This window comes from Hirundo rustica, chromosome 11 (assembly GCF_015227805.2).
Source record: "Hirundo rustica isolate bHirRus1 chromosome 11, bHirRus1.pri.v3, whole genome shotgun sequence".
In the NCBI taxonomy this organism is placed as follows: domain Eukaryota; kingdom Metazoa; phylum Chordata; class Aves; order Passeriformes; family Hirundinidae; genus Hirundo; species Hirundo rustica.
The window spans coordinates 11,014,767-11,034,403 of record NC_053460.1 but is presented as its reverse complement, the minus strand read 5'-3'; the positions used below and the strand labels follow the sequence as shown (position 1 = coordinate 11,034,403).

The 19,637-nt window shown below is 41.5% G+C and overlaps 1 long non-coding RNA gene across 1 annotated transcript in view; it reads right to left on the bottom strand.

The window, feature by feature from the left end:
- The window catches only part of LOC120757803 (uncharacterized), a 77,066-nt gene extending 66,266 nt beyond the window's left edge, over nucleotides 1–10,800 (bottom strand). Inside the window, exon 1 of the long non-coding RNA XR_005702674.1 lies at nucleotides 10,701–10,800. This is a non-coding gene — a long non-coding RNA (uncharacterized LOC120757803). The remainder of the gene's footprint in view (nucleotides 1–10,700) is intronic.
- Between the last annotated feature and the right edge of the window lie 8,837 nt (nucleotides 10,801–19,637).

Genomic DNA, 19,637 nt, shown 5'->3' with positions numbered 1-19,637 from the left:
TATTAGACCGATTATTACTTGCCAAGTACTTTTACAGAAGCATGCTGGAAGCAGAAGAAAAAAGTCTGCGCTGAAACACATTATTCATTATATTGTGCTGTTCTAATTAAGTGGTTTTGTACCCTTTATTTCTCCTGACAGCAAGGGAGATCATCTAATTAATCTCATAACTAGTCTATCATCTCCAATATTTCAAGGTTGCCTACTAGACCCCACTTACAAAGCAGTCTGTTTGACTGTGCCTCTCCCAGTTTGAATGGATGAGCTTCCATCGACCTCCCCTAAAACCAGAGGAAAATCTTCTCTCAAACCTTTTGTAGCAAGTCCCATGCAAAGTTTAAGGATGAAAGTCAAATGCACTTCTGAACCATTCCAGCCACAAGCATGGCAGATCAGTCCAGCAGAGGAGTTCTAGGGTTTGAGGAAGCCAAGGCACAGTGGCTACTAAGCCAGTTAGCCGTGAAGATTCAGTTACATAAATTACAGATATTCAAGTCAGTAATTGAAGAAACTTTCTAAACTCTTAAAAGGAATTTTCTAGTACAATTTGTGAAAAGCACCTAACACTTGAATAAATTATAATTTAAATTATAAAGTCATAATAGTACAAACAATGCATTGAACCTAACTGAACAATTTTACTGTCAAGACAAGAGAGAACAAAGGGTCTTGGGTCCCAATTTATTTAGAATAGACTGAGAAAAGTTACAAGAAGCAAGAGAGACCAGCCTAAGAAGTGATATAAACACATAAATCTGAGCATTCCCAATTCACCCAGCACAGCTTTTCTGGAACAACTCTCCACAGCTTTAGCTAGATTCCATTTCAAATGGCCATGAAATTATTTATATGCCCCTGTTCATGTTTTCTCTAGATCATTTCCATCTTCATCCCAACTTCTCATGGGAATTTGTTCTAACAAATAGTATATTTTTTTACAGTAAAAAAATTTACACAAACTTTGAGACTTCTAAAGACTTCTTCCTATTTCTTCTTTAATGAAGTACACATCTATTCAAGTCGCGTAGAAACATTCCTCCAGAGTCTTTTTATAAAGAGGTGAATTCACTCACATACATTCACTCAGTCTAGCCTTTATCATACCTAGCAAAAACATGGAATTGTTTTGGCACTTACAGTAACTAAAAAGACAAAAAAATACTTGTTCAAACCGAATTACCTAATATACAAAGCAAGACTCTACACCACCTAATCAAACAACTAAACTAAAAGAGCTTTTCCTCTTTACCACAGGTAACAAAGTAGAATACTTTGAAGACAAGACCCCTGAAAATACAGGTCTACTGAAAAGCAAAACAGAGTGTTTAAAAATTTCAAGCTGCTTCAAGGAATCATACAGGAATGCATTACTATGGCTACAGTACATAGTAAGATATTAGGTCTACAACAGGTTTTGAGCAAAAAGACTCAATTTCTTAGAGAAAATCCAGCAATCTTCAGTTTGAACCCCTCATGGAAAGATTTTGTATCACAAACAGTGACATCTTCCCACTGCAAGCAGGATATGCACACAGGTTCCTTAGCACATCTGGAAAAGGTTTCCATACTGTAAAGTAAGAGCTGTCCTCTGCTCCAGTGACAATGTTTACTCAGCACTGCACTCTGATAACAGAGCCCATTGACATATCCTGGAGAGTCACCTTCTGCCATGCATTCAGCTAATGCTTTTATGTGACTTTAATGATTTAATGCCTCCTAGTGACTAGAGTTTGATAGCCAGATCCACTGGTCAAGCATTTCCAGGCAGGAAGAAGAAATTGTAATTATTTTGCAAGTACACAATTGAGATGCTTAAATTTGGGGTGTATTCAATATTACTTCCTTCCCCACTACTGTGTTCTGCATTTTCAGTGAAAATACAAATACAAATGTGCCATTAAAACTTCCCATGGCACATAAAGTATATACCGTCATCCCTGTATTTATCAGATTTTTAAAATTTGAATAGCTAAACAAGACCTGTAATATTCTCTATTTATATTATGCTTCTCTAAGAAGTTATTTGCATACCTCAGCTAGGTAATCTTAAAAGATTTTTTTTTTTTTTTATGAAATTGATGTCAAGTACATCTTTTTTAAGCTCCAAATAGTAATAGGAAAAGATACTATTTCCTAATTATTTTTCATTAGTAGATATAAAGGATTAATTTAGCAGTATGCTCTTAAAGGAATGTCTACTTGCTATTTATTAACTCAAAAGAATAAAAAAGCATATACTGATGAGTGTTCTGTCAAGCTATCTTTGTGCCTCCATCCTAACATGCTGTTCTGCTGCTGTCAAATACGCCTGTGTTTCTGTACACTAAGGAGTAGGAACCACGACAATCTGTTCTCTCTTTAAAAACACAATCTGTGTTTGGCTGGCTGAAAGAAAAAACAAGAAGTAAATATGTTACAGTACTTGAAAATTCCACTGAACTAAGTTTAGGAACTAAGCTTTTAGAATTCTTAAGAGTTGTTCCTCTAAGACTTGTGTGCATGCTTTTCCAACATCAGGAATTGCTCTCAATTGTTAAATGCCAAATTTCTTCCATTGACCAGGTGAGGGAGAAAGAAATAGCAAGCCTGCACTATGACATGATAAAGATCCTGAGATTCTAGGCTTTTGTCTATTTGCCAAACAAAGATGTTACATAATTTGTGACATTGTTTGGTGTACATACACACTTGGTCAGCTCACACTTAATAAATCATTCTCTTGAAGACTAAACAAAAACTCTATGCTTAATACATGCTATACATCTCACAAGATATCCCATTCTGACAAGAAAAAATAAAAGTTCTACATATTCCAGCAAGATATGGCAGACAGTAACAGCCTGACCCAGTACCTCAGGAATCAGAAACTACAGAGCAAAACACAGAGAAAGCCAGATGAAAATCCAGTGCAGGTTTACTGCAGTCTGAAGTTTTATTTTTATTACAGTATCTAATCTTATCACTTACTTTCAAATTGTTTTTTATTTGGGTTATTGTTGTTTGTGGGTGGTGGTTGGTTGGGGTTTTTTTGGTGTTTGTTTTTTTTTTGGGGGGGTTGTTTTGTGTTGTTTTTTGGGTTTTCTTTTTTGTTTGTTTGTTTTTTACTGAGGGATAGTCTACCAAAGATAACATGTAACAAAGATTTCCAAATAAGGATGCTGAAAGATGTCTGATTTGGATGGTAGAAATCACATAAAAAGTGCTTTCAGTCTGAGAAAAGTTCAGGGAAAAAAAAAAAAAAAAAAAAAAATCAGTGTTTTGGTGGCATACTCCAGGTGTCAGATAAATACACAAAAAAATAATATAGTGCCCTGTCAAGCCCCCAGCAGGACAGATCACAATTTCAATAAACAGTATTCCAGGATGGAAGGGGCTTCACTTATGAAGCATCAGGAATTGTTAAAAATAAATCAAGCTAGGCATTCCAGCCACAAGTTCAAAACCAACATGGCCACAGTAGATTTTCAACAATACACAAAAGTTCTATCACCACAGTCACAACTCCATCAGAAATCATAATATTTCAGTCATTCTGGGACAAAGCTCCAGTTGCTCTGTGAGTCACAAAGTAGTGATTTCACAGTACTGGTAGAAAATTACAATTTTCCTTTGAGGTCCTCCAGAGAGGACCTTATTATTCTGCACCTCATAGAGAGTTTGGACATAATGTGACCAACAGACTTCATAGTAGGCTGATGATGCAGTGATTTAATCCTTTCAGCTGTTCAGAATCAGACTAACTCTGCAAAAAACACCATAGATTCAAAGTCAACTCCATCAGTTATGAATTCACTTGTTCCAAATTCACCTATTCATTAATGAAATGGAGTCCAGTTACTCAAACTTGTGAACAGAAACCAGAAAATTTAAGTTTCAGTACACAGGCTGGACTTAATGATACACTTTCTGGGAATGTTCTTGATCTTTGCTCTCAATCTTTTCCACTACAATTTAAGTAGCAGCTACTATAGACCAAACAAGCCATATAATGTATGAGTAGCCTGATAGTACTGTACAAATTGTGCCACACTTACTAAGAATATACACCATGGTCAAAATGTTCACCCCAAAAAGCACAGAAACCTGATTTTGGCAGACAATCTGTTCATGCCTATTTGCTCTTTGAGCCAAGTAGAATGCACTTGACAAGTCATTTTATATCATTTTTAAGAGCTGGGGAGATGTTCCCAAAATAGAGGTGAATCAACAACGAAAAAGGCAAAAGTACTGAGGAGTGTAACAGCACCATGCTGTTGAAGCAGAACTTGGAAATCTAGATAATGAGCCTCTGTTTGTAAACTAGGCTCATTATCTGAAATTAACACTCTAGTCTTCACACAAATGACTGCAGCACTTCACACACAGCTCATATACCTGGGCAGCTCTTCACACAGACTAAGTTTAGGAGTAAGGTATTCAGGCTGGTTGGTTCTTTCAAGATAGATCACAGCAGTGTCACTGCCTAGATTTGTAAGGGAACTGTAATACACTGCAGTGATTTACTCCTTCCCACACAGGATCATGTCAAATTCAGTAAGCCACAGTCATTTGCCATGGACAGCAGTCACACAACATTAATGACAAGACTTGACTAGGAATACAATTATTATTATCTGTCCTTGATTTATCTAGATATTCTTATTTAAGAATTATTGTTCTCTCTCTGTTTCAAAACCGCACCATAAGTTTGTCCCAATAGCTCTATCTGCTCAAAATTCAAAATTGCGCCCACCTCTCACTAATCCAAACTTCTTACTGTTTAAAACAAAAAATTATCTTCCTTTTTGATATCACCTTCAGAGCACTGTATAAAAAACAATTTTAATGTTTTTAGCTAAATCCTGTCCTGGAGAGCCTAAATTCATTCTGTTATCAGAAACTTTCCTTACTCTACTGAAACACCTTACTCCATTTCTTATTCACTTCTTGTAGAAATCTTTTTTTTCATTGTATATTTGGGTGTTTCCTGTAGTTTTTACCAGCTCCTTGCACCCCTGCATAATCCTATAGTATATGTGCTTTTCAAAATCTTATAATAAATTACATATAGGTACAGTTTTTCTTCCAGAGGTTTTTATGGACCCTTCAGCTACTTGCAATGTGGCTCCAAACCTGCCTTGTCTACTCGATGACATACACTTTTACATAACCGAGTCCATGAGTGTCTATGCCATTTAATGAGAAGTCATTTCAGAAGAGAAAGAGCTATTATGGAGAATTGTGAAGCCAGCTTGTTACAAGAATTTTTTCAGCAGGTAGACACTAAAAGCCCAACAATATGTGACTTGCCAGTCTTTCGTATTTCCTCGGGGTGGGGGGGGGCAGGGAATCCTAAAAGAAAAATTATTCAACAATTATTCTTAAATACATGGATTAAATATAACCAATACAAAAAAACCCAACAATTACAACAAACTATTAAAAAACCAACCCTGTGCTTTACAGTCCATGCACTATTAGAGTTATGTATTCACAACTTTGGCATCCAATCCAATACTTAATTTTCTTATACTCAAAGCACAGATTAAATACACACCCAAAACCAGTTTGCAGGATTAGAAACAATTCACCCACATCAACTAATTATTCTTTCAGGAGTCAGACCTTGAGGCAAGAGAATGCTATCAAGTGTAAAGACAAACATGTTCCTCCAGCTGTTTGACATACTTATTGGACATAATAAACTTGATATGCTGGGGGCTATAATTAATCTTTACTAAGTGAACACTCCTCTCATGATGACTTGCCTACTGAGCTGTCTAATGACACTTAAGGCTTTGATAAGTAAATAAATTAGTTCATTATGGTCATAGTCCTCCCCTTTTTTTTTTTCCCAATGAGATCACAGGTTTCTTTATCTTACTTGTCTCACTCAGTCATCACCAGCTACAATACTCTGACCCTGAAGCTGACAAAAGGACAATTCATTCAAAATTCCCAACCCTATTTTCTGTATTACTTCCAATACTTTAATTTCTGCTTTAAAAACAAACAAAAACCACACAAACAAACAAACAAACAAACAACCCCACAACCCTGGCAATCTATACAGATAAGAGCTTTGTTTTTAAACTACAATGGAAAATGACGACATTATTTGCTTTTCTGTTGCTTGATCTAATGGCTCACAATAACACGCACAAAAGTAAAGCTGCAGTGCCCTCTTGTGAGCAGTCAAATCTCATTTTTGCAGAAGTAGTTTTAACGATACCAGTAGGTTTAGATGACTACACACTGTCTCTTCTGAAGGCGTGATCCTGTATTCGCTTTATATATACATACACACACCTCCTCCATCTAACTGTTCTGAAACTGATAAAAGAGGCTCATGGAAAAAAGTTCAAGGCAACTATTCTCCTTTTTATTAAGTTCAGTAGAACTTAGGTTATTTCTTTATTCCTAACTTCCAAATAGGAGCAGTCAAATACCAGTTTCTTCAGAGCCATAATCAAGGGGCACATTCTTATGAAGCACTACTGAAAAAAAAAAAAAACGCGCATGTGCACACATACACAATTCAAGTAGCCTTCCAATTTAGGCATTAAATAACTCAACTGACAAGGACTGGAGGGAAAAGTAACTATAAGAGAAATTAAAAAAAAAAAAAGTAAAACAGTCAGTAGTAGGGAGAGCAAAAGCAATAAAGCAGCTAAACAATCAAAACCAGTATAGCCAAAATATGATTGTAATTCCTCTATGTCCATTAGAATATGGTGATAAAAGTCCATACACGTTTTGCATACCTAGTTAGGTAGAGCAAATATTTAAGGTCTCATTTTTATGAGTAACAGAAGTCAGCAGTTATGTCTGAGATCAATTTTAGTATTCAAAAGCATTACAAAATACAAGATCCATTAAAAATATCTGAAAAATTACTAAAAGTTTATGGCAGAAATAGAAACCTAAACAAGTGACACAGAAACAGTACCACACAGTTGATTCTGTTTCCCAGGAATCACGTTAGAATTAATTTTCTAAATAGTGATGGTGTGTTATCTGCCAGGAAATGTTTTGCTAAGACTCAAATTTCTCATTTCCTTTGCACAGACCTAGTTTACCGTATGCAGTAATCCTCAATCATTGAGCAGACAACCACTAGATGCACACTGAGGCTGCACATTACTGCTTCAGTCATGTTCCCACAGGTAAGAATTATAAAGGCCTTTAAGCTGAATTTCATCATATTCTTCCAGTTTGTGACCGGTAAAGAACTTTTACAGAAGTGAAGCTGAACAAGAAATGCAAGTCAGAACATTTGCAACTCTTTAAAAGTTCATCTTATCATATTAACTAATCACTTGTAAGCAGATGTTAAATATTTGATTTCAGCCCAGAGAGTCAAGGTCCAAAGGAACTTCATTTGTTTAGGCTTAGATTCAAAAAATTATTTCAATTGAATTTAAGCAGACAGGTCCAAATTACCACAAAACACCAATAAAACAAAACCTCTCTCCTGTGGCTTCCTAAAATCCCTGGCAGACAGACACGTCAGTTCTGCCTTCACTCCCTCTTGTACCATGTGTGTCCTGCAGATGCACAGAACAGCCACAGCCTGTTTGTGCGGCTCTTACACCACTCAGGCCTGCCCAAAGCACTTCAGCCAAGAGTGCCGAATCCCACAGAGTTCACCTCGAATCAGTTCTCAGGAGAAGATATTTTGGAGCGCATCTGCACAAAACTTCTTTGGTTTAGAAGTGTTACAATCAGTATCTTACTGCAAACCCTACGGCAGGCACAGAGAGATTCCTGGTCTAGAGCAGATGATGCAAGTTAAAATGCATGTGATGTTGTAATCAAGTGCTCAAATACACCACTTACAGAATTCAGTAACATTAGCAGTTACTCCATCATACCTCAGAAACTCACAAGAAAACAAGCTGTATTGTACTGAGCAAGTTTATACAGTAATAAATTTCTTTTACACAAGTGCTGAAATACAACATTTCATCTGCATGCATTCAGTTAAAAGCAAAGGGAAGAAAGTTCACTTTAGAAATTATTGGTATTACAGGCACCAAAAAAGAATTTAAAGATTTATTTTTTTTTTAAATTTGCCAGGATGAGTTTTAGTCTCAGCTAACAGTAGAGAATTATAAAGAATTGAACTCATGAACTCATTTTCAGTTTCATGATTACTTGGCTATTACCTCAGTGGAAATTTGAGGTTTACCTATTGAAGGCAACACTGTCAAGAAACTGAATCATGAGTTTATAGTTTCATTACAAATTTTGTCAAGCAACAATTTATAATTCACGTTTTTCATCAAAGAGTCAACTAGTTGGCATGACATATTACATTATTTAGATTTACAAAACAAATTTCTCAATATGTTCAAGACAGCACAGGAGATACTTTATTCCTAGAATGGGTTCAGATATTAGAAAACAAGCTTCAGGAAAGCATGTCCCTGCCAGTCTTATCTAGATTTGAGTGGCAGCCTTGTCATCCAGAATGCCACCTGGCCCTACCCCAGTTTCTTGTCACCAGCAAACTTCCCTAATAAAGCTATTAAACAGAACTAGTCTCAGTATGGATGTGTGGGGTATTTTTCCTGTTACCAGCATTTGTATAGAGTATTAAACACTCTCTCATGCTTGTTCATCCAGTTTTCCATTCATCTGATTACTCACCCATTCAGAGCATGAAATCCTAACTTGGACGGATGAATACCGCAGGACACGTGATGAAAAGCTTTACAAAAGCTGAGATAAGTGACATCCACTGCTCTCCTGTCATCCACAGAGGCAATTTTACCGCAGAAAAAAAACCATTCCATATCCTGTATCTAATTCTTTCCTACAGAATAAAGGCATATTTCACTTCACAGGAAGCTAAAAATTCAGCTCGAAAAGAACATTAATATTCCAGCAGGTTGAGTACCAGCCCGTGTCCATGGGAAGGACCACAGGAGGGCAGCAGGACCTTTCTGCACGGAGGAACGAGCGCGGTGGGTGCCCCGGGTGCCGGCACTGCTCCGCTCCGTCCCACGCAAGCACTGAATTAAACCGGAACGTTGTAGGGATTTCTTTCGCGTGCTGCTCACAAGTGATACATGGCCGCCCGCTTTATGTAAGACAGTATTCCCAGCTCAATTTTCACAGGTGCTTAAATGAACTCTAATAACTAAGAGCATGTTTTCCCTCAAGTTTAAGGGATCCCAGTGTTGCCTAGTTTTTCAGCTAGCTGTGGACGCAAAGCAGTCCTCAAGCTACAACCTCAAAAAGTTTAGTTGAGCTACATGGGCAAGCCCTCGATGTCTATTGTTTATGGTTTACAGTTACTCTTGACTATCTTGTTTTTCCTTCAGGAGGATTCCCTCCCTACTACAGTAGAAGAATAAGCAACTAACAAATTAATAACTTACTTCTATTTTGTACATTCAGACTCCCTGAAGAGTTCCTAAACGTCTTTTTAATTATTCTGAAGTGCTGTGCTAACCAGTATTCAGAATTCCACTCCTTACCAGACTTTTACTAGAGGCACATTTTTGTATGAAAAAACACGTTATGAAAAGCCAGTGTCCCCAAAGGAGACAGAGGAGTCCTGCATCTTTACTCGAACAAAGGGATAGGGTCCACTGGGGCACACACCCATGGGATTTTCTCTCTTGAGGTTTCTGAGGGTGCACCCTCCTTTTCTTCCAGCTCCCAGCCGCATTCCAGCTCCTCTTCCTTTCCCAGGGGCTGAGGTTTTAGGAAAGTACAGCCTTCCCAAACCACCTACCCCATATTCCCCCCTCGAACCTGTCATTTTACCCTAAAGTTCAGAAGTTCAGGCTTGTGCAGACCCAGTTGTCTGTTGCAGGAGCCAGGCTGGCTGGGCTCTGCAATGAACCTGCTGCCCAACATTAGCAGAGACATTAAGACCCATTTCAAAGACGTGAGGACCCACCAAATTGTTTGTAAAGACGTCAATACACATCTTCTCTCTCACTTTGAATCAAAACACACACGTGTTTTTTGCACAGCACATGACTACCACTTACATGAGTAAGAGAAGTAAAAAAAAACGTCAACAGAGGGTAGAAATCACCTCTAATCCTCACTCCACCCTTACCAGGAAAACCCTGTGGCTGTAACTACACAGATATTCCTTCTGATGGACAGTGTCATCTCACAACACCAAAACTCAGATAGCTACATGTTCTACCATCAAAGAAAAAAAGCAGAGTACAACAGCAAATGATAGAATTCGGTTCTAGGAGGATGTCCATCATCATTTCACAGTCAGAATCTAGGCATCCCCAAGTAACTTTTTTTTTCTTAATTGAACAAGCAAAAACAACACATTTACTTCAAATCCCTCATGTACTATCCTTTGCCTTTCTCTTCCTCCTAAGAGCTCCTTAGTCCTTATTTAAGAATATCCTATAATTTTTCCTAAAATCAAGGAGCAGGTTTTGATTCTAACTACCTTTAAAGCCAGCCCAGGGAAAACAAACACAGATAGTTAATCCTACAGTGAAAAAAAATCCTAGTAAACAGTATTTAACAGCACAAAACTTCAAAGAGAACACTACACTCCTAAGCTCTACTATTAAAAAAAAAAAAAAAAAAAAAAAAAAAGCTTATCTATTGCAGTTTTCTAGATAAAAACAAACAGAAAATATTTAAAAATAAACTTTTTTTTAAAAAAGGTTCTAACTACTACATTCACTTTCGGCACCTTCCTTACTAACTACTAGTAGGAAAACACTCACCTTTTTATACCACTTAAGTTATGGGTTTCTTCTGGATGTATGAAAAATCACGCTATGAAAAGCCAGTGTCTATCAAGGAGGCAGAGGAGTCCTACATCTATTAAAAAAAAAAAAAAAAAAAAAAACCCACAAAAAAAACCAACACACCAGCATGCTTCTACAGCTATAATTGATGTCTTTCTCTCCTGAAAACTCCCTACAGAAAAGTGCAATGAGGCCTCAGTGCTGCCTTATGGAGACCAGAGAAAATCAGGTGATGCGAGCTCCACCTGGTCATCAAAACCTGCAGCTGAGCTTAAATGGCTATTTTCTTCCCAACACAAGAGTCTGGAGGAGGTTCTGTATAACCCTTCATCTTTGAAAGTGATCTTTACAGACTACACTTTAAACCTCAACTCACAAATCTCAATGCCTATATTCACAAACTGACCTCAGCTTATCAAGATACAAACTTCTGTTCTTTCTAAAGAAAATGGAGTAAACCTTTGCTTAAACCTAAAATTGGGCACTGCCAAGAGTTACCCTGAAACTTGCTTTATAAGTTTCTTGGCAAACATGATGCGTCAGAAAAATAATTCTTCAGAAAGCTCAGTCTTCAAATGTTCTCCTTTCATGCCTCCTATTTCATGACAGATTTCAGTACTATCATTAGGGTTTCATCAATTTACAGTGTACTTGTGGCTGTCATTGTGGTAAGCAGCCACAGATATAAGTGTTTGAGGAAACAGCAATGAAAATAGTTTCAGAAACCAGCATTTTGATACTTTAACTGCAGGTATACTCAATTTACATCAGAAGTACCCAGCTACCAGGTAAACTTTTAGGACCTAGTAAACATAGAACATTCTAGATTTCCATTTTACAAAGCAGATTACTTGCACATTTAATTAACCATCAGATCTTTATTTGTAGTTGTTTATCACAATATGGAAGATTTATACACAGAATTCCAGCTTCTCTTTCTGATCCATGTATCCTTGGACACAATTGTTCTCAAGCACTGTCAAAGATTTAAATTTTGTCCTAATCTAACAAGGTTTATAACGATATCTTGGTTTGCATCTGTCTCTGCTGGGACATGAGGGAAACCATCTGCTTCCGGGTACTTCCTTTGCATCTGCAGCGTTTCAGATGTGCAGGTGCACAGCAGAGCTGCTCCCTGCAGGAGTTCCAGGGTTCATTCCAGCTCGCACAAAGCCACAAACTGCCACCCGGCAGCACAACGAAACAAGCAGAGCTCCCCAATTTGAACCGCATGGGAACACGTGACTTTGAATATATTTAGAGGCAAAATGATGTGAGCAGAGCCCCTCATTGCAGAGGTTACAGCTCCAGAAGCTACGTGAAGAAAATGTGCTCCCTGTTCATGCTGCAGGTCGCAGAGGCACGAACTGAGCAGCCGAACATCTCAGCCAGGGCTTGTTTTGTGTGGCTCTGCAGGTCCTCACCTGCATCCCAGATCCCGACCAGGCTTTTAGAGCACATCAGCAAAGACAGGGAGAGCTGCTCCAACACAGCGATCCGTGCACTCGGCTGCTCCCTGCTTTCCCAAGTCACACAGGGCGGCTGCTGAGAAGGATCAAAGCAGTCACTGTGGCAACAGCGGAATCTCAGCAGCACATTCGGTTGAATGAGAACTTGATGGCTCTCTCCAGCTACCTGAAGGCTGTAGTCAGGTGGAGGGAGGTCTCTTCTCAGTAACAAGTGATAGGGCAAGAGGAAATGGCCTCAAGTTGTGCCAGAGAAGCTTTAGATCGGAGATTAGGAGAAGTTTATTAACTGAGAGTGTTCTAAAGCATTGGAACAGGCTGCCAAGGGAAGAGGCGGAGTCACCATCCCTGGAGAGATTTAAGACGTGTAGGTGTGGCATTGAGGAACATGGGCTGGTGGTGGGGTTGGCAGTGCTGGGGGAATGGATGGACTCAATTATCTTAGGGGTCATTTCCTCTCTGAATGATTCCATGGGTCATTTGAGCCCTGACCTCAATACCTCTACAGCAACTTCCATGGATAACCAAAGCAAAGGAAAGCACAGCAACTGATTTCCTCTGTTAACAGTTTTTCTTGCAAAATTTCATTGCACGCTTACAGAAGGATAGAGGATGAGTGTCCTTGCTCTGAGTACAGAGGACCTCTCCCGCTATAGGCTACAATGGGTTACAAGACACACACGTCCTAAGGCAGAATAAATCACTATTGTTCTGTGGGAACCAAGAACATTAAAAAAAATGCATGTGTTCTAAATCTGCAGTACATGAGACATCTGAAGAAATGCATTTATTAAAAAAAAAAAAAAAAAAAAAAAAGTGGAGACATAAAGTATTCTTTTGCTCTTACCAAACCCAGCATTTCAAGAGTGACCAATACACTATGATCAAGACAATATAATTACCTTATGAAGCAGTGCTGCTGAGAAAATAAAGAAACCATAAGATGTACAAAACCAGCTAAAATTATGATTGCTTGAAGCAACAGTAGGATTTCAGGGTGATGATGTAAAATGTCAGAAGTTTTGATGGAAATAAAAATTAACACTGTGTAAAAGCCATCTCCAAAACTGATGAGACACTGACATGTTTAAGAAAATGAAGCCTAAAACAAAAATCACCATGTAATTCTGTATATTTATGTAACCTATTTGTTTTCTAAATTCTAAAAGGATTCATCCAAACATTAAGTGCTCATGAGTTTCAATGTCCTTTTGAACAGCAGAATAACCAGTCACATGATCCTATTTTTGGTCATTCATGTGATTTATGATTCTAAGCTTGTGCTCTCAACGCATGACACTGCCATTCACACTATCCAGAGCTGAGAGCACTTCAGTGTTACACTGGTGTTGATAGCTTTATTAAGGAAGTATTACCACTGGCTGGCTAATTCCAATAAAAGGGTGAAGGCCAACAGTTTTTCCACTGAAGTACTTGTTTCTTTCTTTACAGGGGCTAGTGGAGCAGAGACATAAAGGTATTGATTTCGAAGCCATCAGAATTAAAAAAAAAAAAAACCCAAACAAAAAAAATCGCCACTATATTTATTAACGTTTTTCTCAATTGCTAGTGAGAGAAAGGGAAATTAGAAAGAAAAAATCTATAGGACTGGCTAAAAGAAGAGAGTAAACACAGAAAGTTTAGCATAAATATTAACAATAGTCTTCTGAATAGTCTGAGAGGAAGATTAAAGTTTTTGTGATGAAGGAATTGAGAGATGGGGAGAAAGATAAAGGTATTGAAAGCTAAAACATTTAAGTAGCTTGTTTAAAGACTTGTCTTCTAATCTAATGCTGAATAAGAATCAACCTTATGCTTGTAGCTATAGAATCTCAGTAGAGAAACTATTTAGAAATTCTGAAATCAATTAATGAATTGTAATATATAATTAGGCATATAAGGTACACAACAGATCTGACACTTAATATAATGACAAAATTTGCCTTAAATTATATCCTAACCATAGAAGCAACAGGTTGGAGAGAATCAAAAGTATATCCCTAGTTCCCTGCTAGCAAGGAATGGAAGACTTAGGGTGAGATTTCTGATTGCCTCTGTGCCTGTGGTCCTCACAGACACAATATCAAAGTGTAGATAACAGACTGGGAATCTTGTATGCCTAGAACTTAATTTAGTCTTTAGGTCAACTCACAAGAGTTATGTAACTGTTCACCTAAAATGTTATTTGTGTTTTTTTTTTTTTTTTTTTTCCCCTCTACTTATTTTCCACAGTAGATAAAGCTGTAGGCAAGACCCAACAAGGTTTCCCATTTCAGCAGTGCTAGAATCTCCCTCCTCGAGCTTGACTGTTTCCCTGTCCTGCTACAGGGAAATGAGTCCTGTAACTTTGTAGTTTGATACTTCAAAAAAGAAAAGTTATTTCAGACAATATTGAAGTGTCTTTGGCAATGGTTACTTCTAAATTTTGATCTTGAAATTAATACTTGCGGTTCAACGCACTCCATTTTAATATGCTTGAAAAAAAAATTAAAAAAAGGCTTACAGTTAACTTTGTTGGAATGTATGTACCCTGTTAGCATGTCCAAGAAATGGATTCCAAAGTGGCTTGACGCAGTGTACCTGAGGCTGCACTGGTCCTGCCTGGCATCCACCTTTCCCTTTAACAGGCGGGAATTCCCCTTGCTCTCCCTGCAAGCCCTTGGCTTTCAACAGAAAACCTGGTGATGCCACGGCTGGGTCAGACGAGCTGAGCTGCCAGCCCACGGGCTGTGCCTGGAGAGAGGGAGGGAGGGAGAGCCTTGGCTAACGAGCACCATTCCCAGCGCCGGTGTCAAACGCGCCCCCGTGATTTCCTAGAGCGAAGGCGGCGTTCCCGCTGCGGGGCGCGCTCCTCGGGAGGCACGGCCGGGGCGCCCAGAGCGGCTGCGTGAGCGCCTTCCGAAAACGCTCCGGAGCGCCAAGTTTCCCTTTCCCAGGGAAAATCCCCGCTCCCCCCGCCCCCCCCGACACCGCCCGGGGCCTGCCCCGCATCCCGGTCCGGCCTCCGCCGGAGCCTCCGGAGTAACCGCGCCCGAGATTGGCTTCTCCCGGCGCAGGGGCCATATTGGATGCGCCCAGCCCGCCGCACGCACCGCTTCATCGGCTCCGCGCCGCCCGCCCCCGCCCCGCCAGGGCCGCCCCTCCCGCGGGGGCTGCGGCGGGAGGGCGAAGGTGTCTCGGGAAGGAAATTCGCACGCTCCCGGGTCCCCTCTCCGCCCCCCGCGCGTCCCCGCCCCGCGCACGCCCCTTCCCGCGCCCCGTCCCCGCTCCGCCCGCCTCTTCCTCCCCTCACGCCGCTCCCTCCCGAGCCGAGCCGCCGTGTCAGCGCGCGGCGGCGGCCCCCGCGCGGGCGGCCAATCAGCGCGGGGGTGACAAATATGCAAATGCGCCCCCCCGCCCGTCCCCGCGGGTTCTCTGGGGCCGCTGGGGTCGCGGCGCGGAGCGAGTGAAACTTGGCCCCCCCCTGCTCCCCCCCCCCGCGCGGGGCCCCTCCCGCGCAGCGCCCGCGGGGAGGAGCGGGGAGAGGCGCGGGGACAGCGCCGAGCGCCGCCCGCGCCGCCCGCACCGCCCGCCGGCCTGCGACACCGCACGGTGAGTGCCGCCCTCGCCCGCCGGCTCCCGGGGGGGGGACACGGGGGGAATCCCCGCGGGGGGGAGGGGAAGCCGCCGCGGCCGCCCCGGCGCGGAGCTGTCACAGGCGTGGGGCATCGCCGCCTCCTGCCGGGCAGCGGCGGCGGCTCCGTAATGGCGAACCGGGCGGTGAGTACGTGCGGAGGGACGGGCAGGCCGCGCTCCAGGTGCCGGAGACACCGGGCGGCCCCGCCGGCCCTGCCCGCCCCTGCTGCCGGCGGGCTCGGCGCGGCGCGGCCTGCTCGGCACCCGGGCTCTCCCCGCCGCCGCCCCCGCCCGCTTCCGCCCCTCGCCGACACCGCCGGGCGCGGGGCTCCGCGCCGGCCCCTCGCACCTCGCCGGCGGAGGTGGGAGGAGGAAGGGGGGCGGCGGCGAGGCGAGGCTTTTCCCGGGGGCGGCGCGGGTGGAGCGGGCAGGATGGAGGCGGCGGGGGCACCCGGGGATGCGGTCCCCGCCACCCGCGGCCCCGCCACGGCGCCCAGCGGTGGCCTGGGGTGGGGGCGAAGTTTGAGGGGCGGAATTGGGCCTTCCCGGGGTCGCGGGGTGGGGGAGAGCCTGAACGTCCTGCCCTCATACAGGTAAGAAGATGGCAGGGAGAAGGGAAGAGGGTTGGTCTCCTTAGGGAAGTCAGAGGAAAAGGCTGCATGTCCCTCACCCCCACCGGAGGAGGTGGCGGTGGGAGAAAAGGGTTGGGTGGAGGAAGGTAGGGAGAGCAAGAATGTCCCCTCCACCTTGTATCGTTTAGGAAGGGAGTGCGAGGCAGGGAAGGGATGCAAAGCCTTCCAGACAGAACAGTGGGCATGGCAGACCTGGCTTCTCACCACACAGGATAATAGAGGTGGGTAGAGGGAGGAATTAAAATAATTTCCCAGGGCAAGCAAAGTAGTATGAAAAAGAAGAGCTGAGTTTGGCAGCCTACTGACTTGGATTGACCACAGTAGGATCCGTGGGAACAGGGGAAAGGAAGGTGACAGGGGAGGGTTGACGCTGGGTGGAGGTGTGTCTGGGAGAGATGGAGGTGGGCATGCAGTCGGCTGTCCTTCTGGACTGCAAGATTTCTGGGGTGAGGAGCTGATGGTGCATGGCTACAGTTTCCCACTGCATGGGTGGAGACTTAAAAGGGGATTTGGCTGTCGAAGTGCAGGGTTTGAATTTATAGACTGGCATTTTACAGGTAGAGGCTGCAAGCTGACCTCCTCCAGGGATGACAAGGAGAGGATTTCGAGGCTGGCTCGGTACTGTTGGTAGATGACACTGGGTGGATAAGTGGCATGCATCTTTTTTCTAGTGAAGTGGAGAAATTATCACATTTCCCACTGAGGCTTAACATGCTGAAAGATTACAACTCTTTATTCCTTCTTTACACGCATGTTTTTGTGATCAGGGATAAAATCCAGTTGGAAAGGATTCTGAATTCTCTCTTTTTGGCTGGATAGCTTTGACAACAAGGTTCATGCACACACTTTCAGTTTGTAAGAAATGGTTTGCTTTCCTCACTGTTGCATCGTAAGTGCCTTGAATCTTTAGTAGCTGAGAACTTCCTTCAGTTCGTGAAAGCCGTTTAACTTCATCAGTGTGGGAAAATACTGCTCGGTCTCCCTCCATTATGTAGAAGAGAGCTGAACCCTTCAGTGTTACAATCCATGCTCGTGGGGGACAAAGTAACAATATGTGTGATGGGATAGGGTTTCTAGTTCTCTTGTGTATTTTTTGAGACTTTAAGAAGTAGCCTTAAAAAGTAACCCTGCTCTCTCAGGAGGACTAGGCTCCTCCTGAGAGCTCACTGCACCTGTTTTTAAACCTGGATCATTCGACACCATCAAGTTCCCAGTTGGCAGGTGTGAGGTAAAAATAATTATTTCACCTTGTTTTACGTGTAATCATTTGTATGCAGTTGCACACATGTTTATCGTTCAAAGCGGAATATTAACATTGTCATTTTTGAGCAAAATCTGCATTTTTATCCCATCTCTGCATTTTGATTTGTTGTTGCACAGATCAACTTTTTTGTTAGTTTCCCAAGGTAAATATTTTAAAATCAATAATTATTCCTATCTTAGACTTTGTGAACCGTTAAAGAAAGAGTAGAATTTAATAGCTTTTGGGTTTACTAGTTTCTACACAGCCTCAATACCTTACACCTGTAACTAATAATGACTTTTTCATTCTTCCTGCATCTGTCATGAGGCTTCCAAAGTGCCATGGACTTTAATGCCCAGATTGTGTAAACCAAAGAACAAGTTTTAATATGCATGTTTTTGAATGTTAACCAATTCAGGGATCAGTGTGCCAGGCCCTTTGCCCATAACTCACGGGCACATGGAGAAGTTGGTGGGAAGCAAGGTAGGATGTGAACTTCAGGTATCAACAGCTCTGTGGTTAAGGGCTATTGTGGACTCTAACCTTAAAGTAAATGTGAAGAAACTTTTTTTTTTCTTTCCCTGTTAGTGAAAAAGCTGCATCAATTTGCTTTGCATTTATAAGATGACAAGGGCAGGCACCTAAGTAGTTACAGTACTTCTGTGCTGGTTTACTCTGTGCTAACTTGCTTATTTGTATTTACCCAAATTGTTATATTTATACAACTTTATGCTGCTTTTCATAGTGAAGCTGTACTAATTCATACCACTCAGAGTCATGCTATCATTTTTACTGCAAAGAAAAGTGGAATTTGAAGTTTTAGAGTTCTTCAAGAATTTTGAGGAGTCCCAGCACCTTCTCATTTCATGAGCTGCTCATGCTAAAATGCTCCTGAAGACTAGTCCAAGAATTCAGTTATTGCAGAAATATTGATGAAGGCAGAGTGTGGTTTTTAAAAAGTATTCTAGTGGTGTTATCTAAAAGATGTATGATATGAATCACCACTGAGAGACTATAGAGACCCTAAACCAGACAATTTTCATTTGTTGCCTTTTATGAGTGAGATAAGTTAATGATGCAGGTAGATTAAACCCAAAAGATTGACATGCTGCTTTAAAATTGTCTTTTTTTGAAACCTATGAAATATGTAGATGCATGTTTGTTCTCACTTGGTTTATAGGGTTAGTTTTTGGTTGGGTTTTTTTTAATGTTTCTTACAATAAAAGTATTCTCTATATTTATGGTATATGTATCTTTCAGACACTTCAAAAGTACAGGTAAGCTGGACTGTTATATATTTTATGGGTTCAGATTCCTTACAGTGCATTTCTTTTTCTTCTGTATGAGCCTTGTAGAAAGAAGTGCCCACATACCTGCATCATCATATTTCTTTGATCATTTTCATACAATTTAGGATGGAGTCAAATGGCACAGCTTATTCATCACTGGATTGCAGTATTCTCTTTCTTTCCACCGTTATCTATGAACTGAATTCTCAGTAATGCTTGGTACTTGTGTTTATAAATCATCCAGCTGAAACATACTGAAGTGCGGTAGCCCATCACACCCAGGTTCTTTCCTAACCCTACTTTTGTCAGTACTTTACATTCTTCCACTGACCTATCTAGGCTTGTCCTTTTAATGGTCGTAGCTCTATCAAACCATGGAGCTGTGAGGTTACTGAAGACTCTGAAATCTCACACTTACTCCCATTCTATTTCCCAGAGCTCTTCCTGTAGTCAGAAGTGGGGCCTCAGGAATAAGGGGCGTCTGAGAACACGGGAATGGGTGATGGAGAAACCAGCTGTTTATTTAGTCAAATCTTCAAGAATCGATAATTAACATTATTATGGTGTTGAAATATTAGCTTTCTCCTTCAGCAAAAGAAATTGTCATGTTAAGAAGTGATTGTTTTGCTGATGAAATAGCAACTGAAAAGTATTTGCAGCTTTTGCTT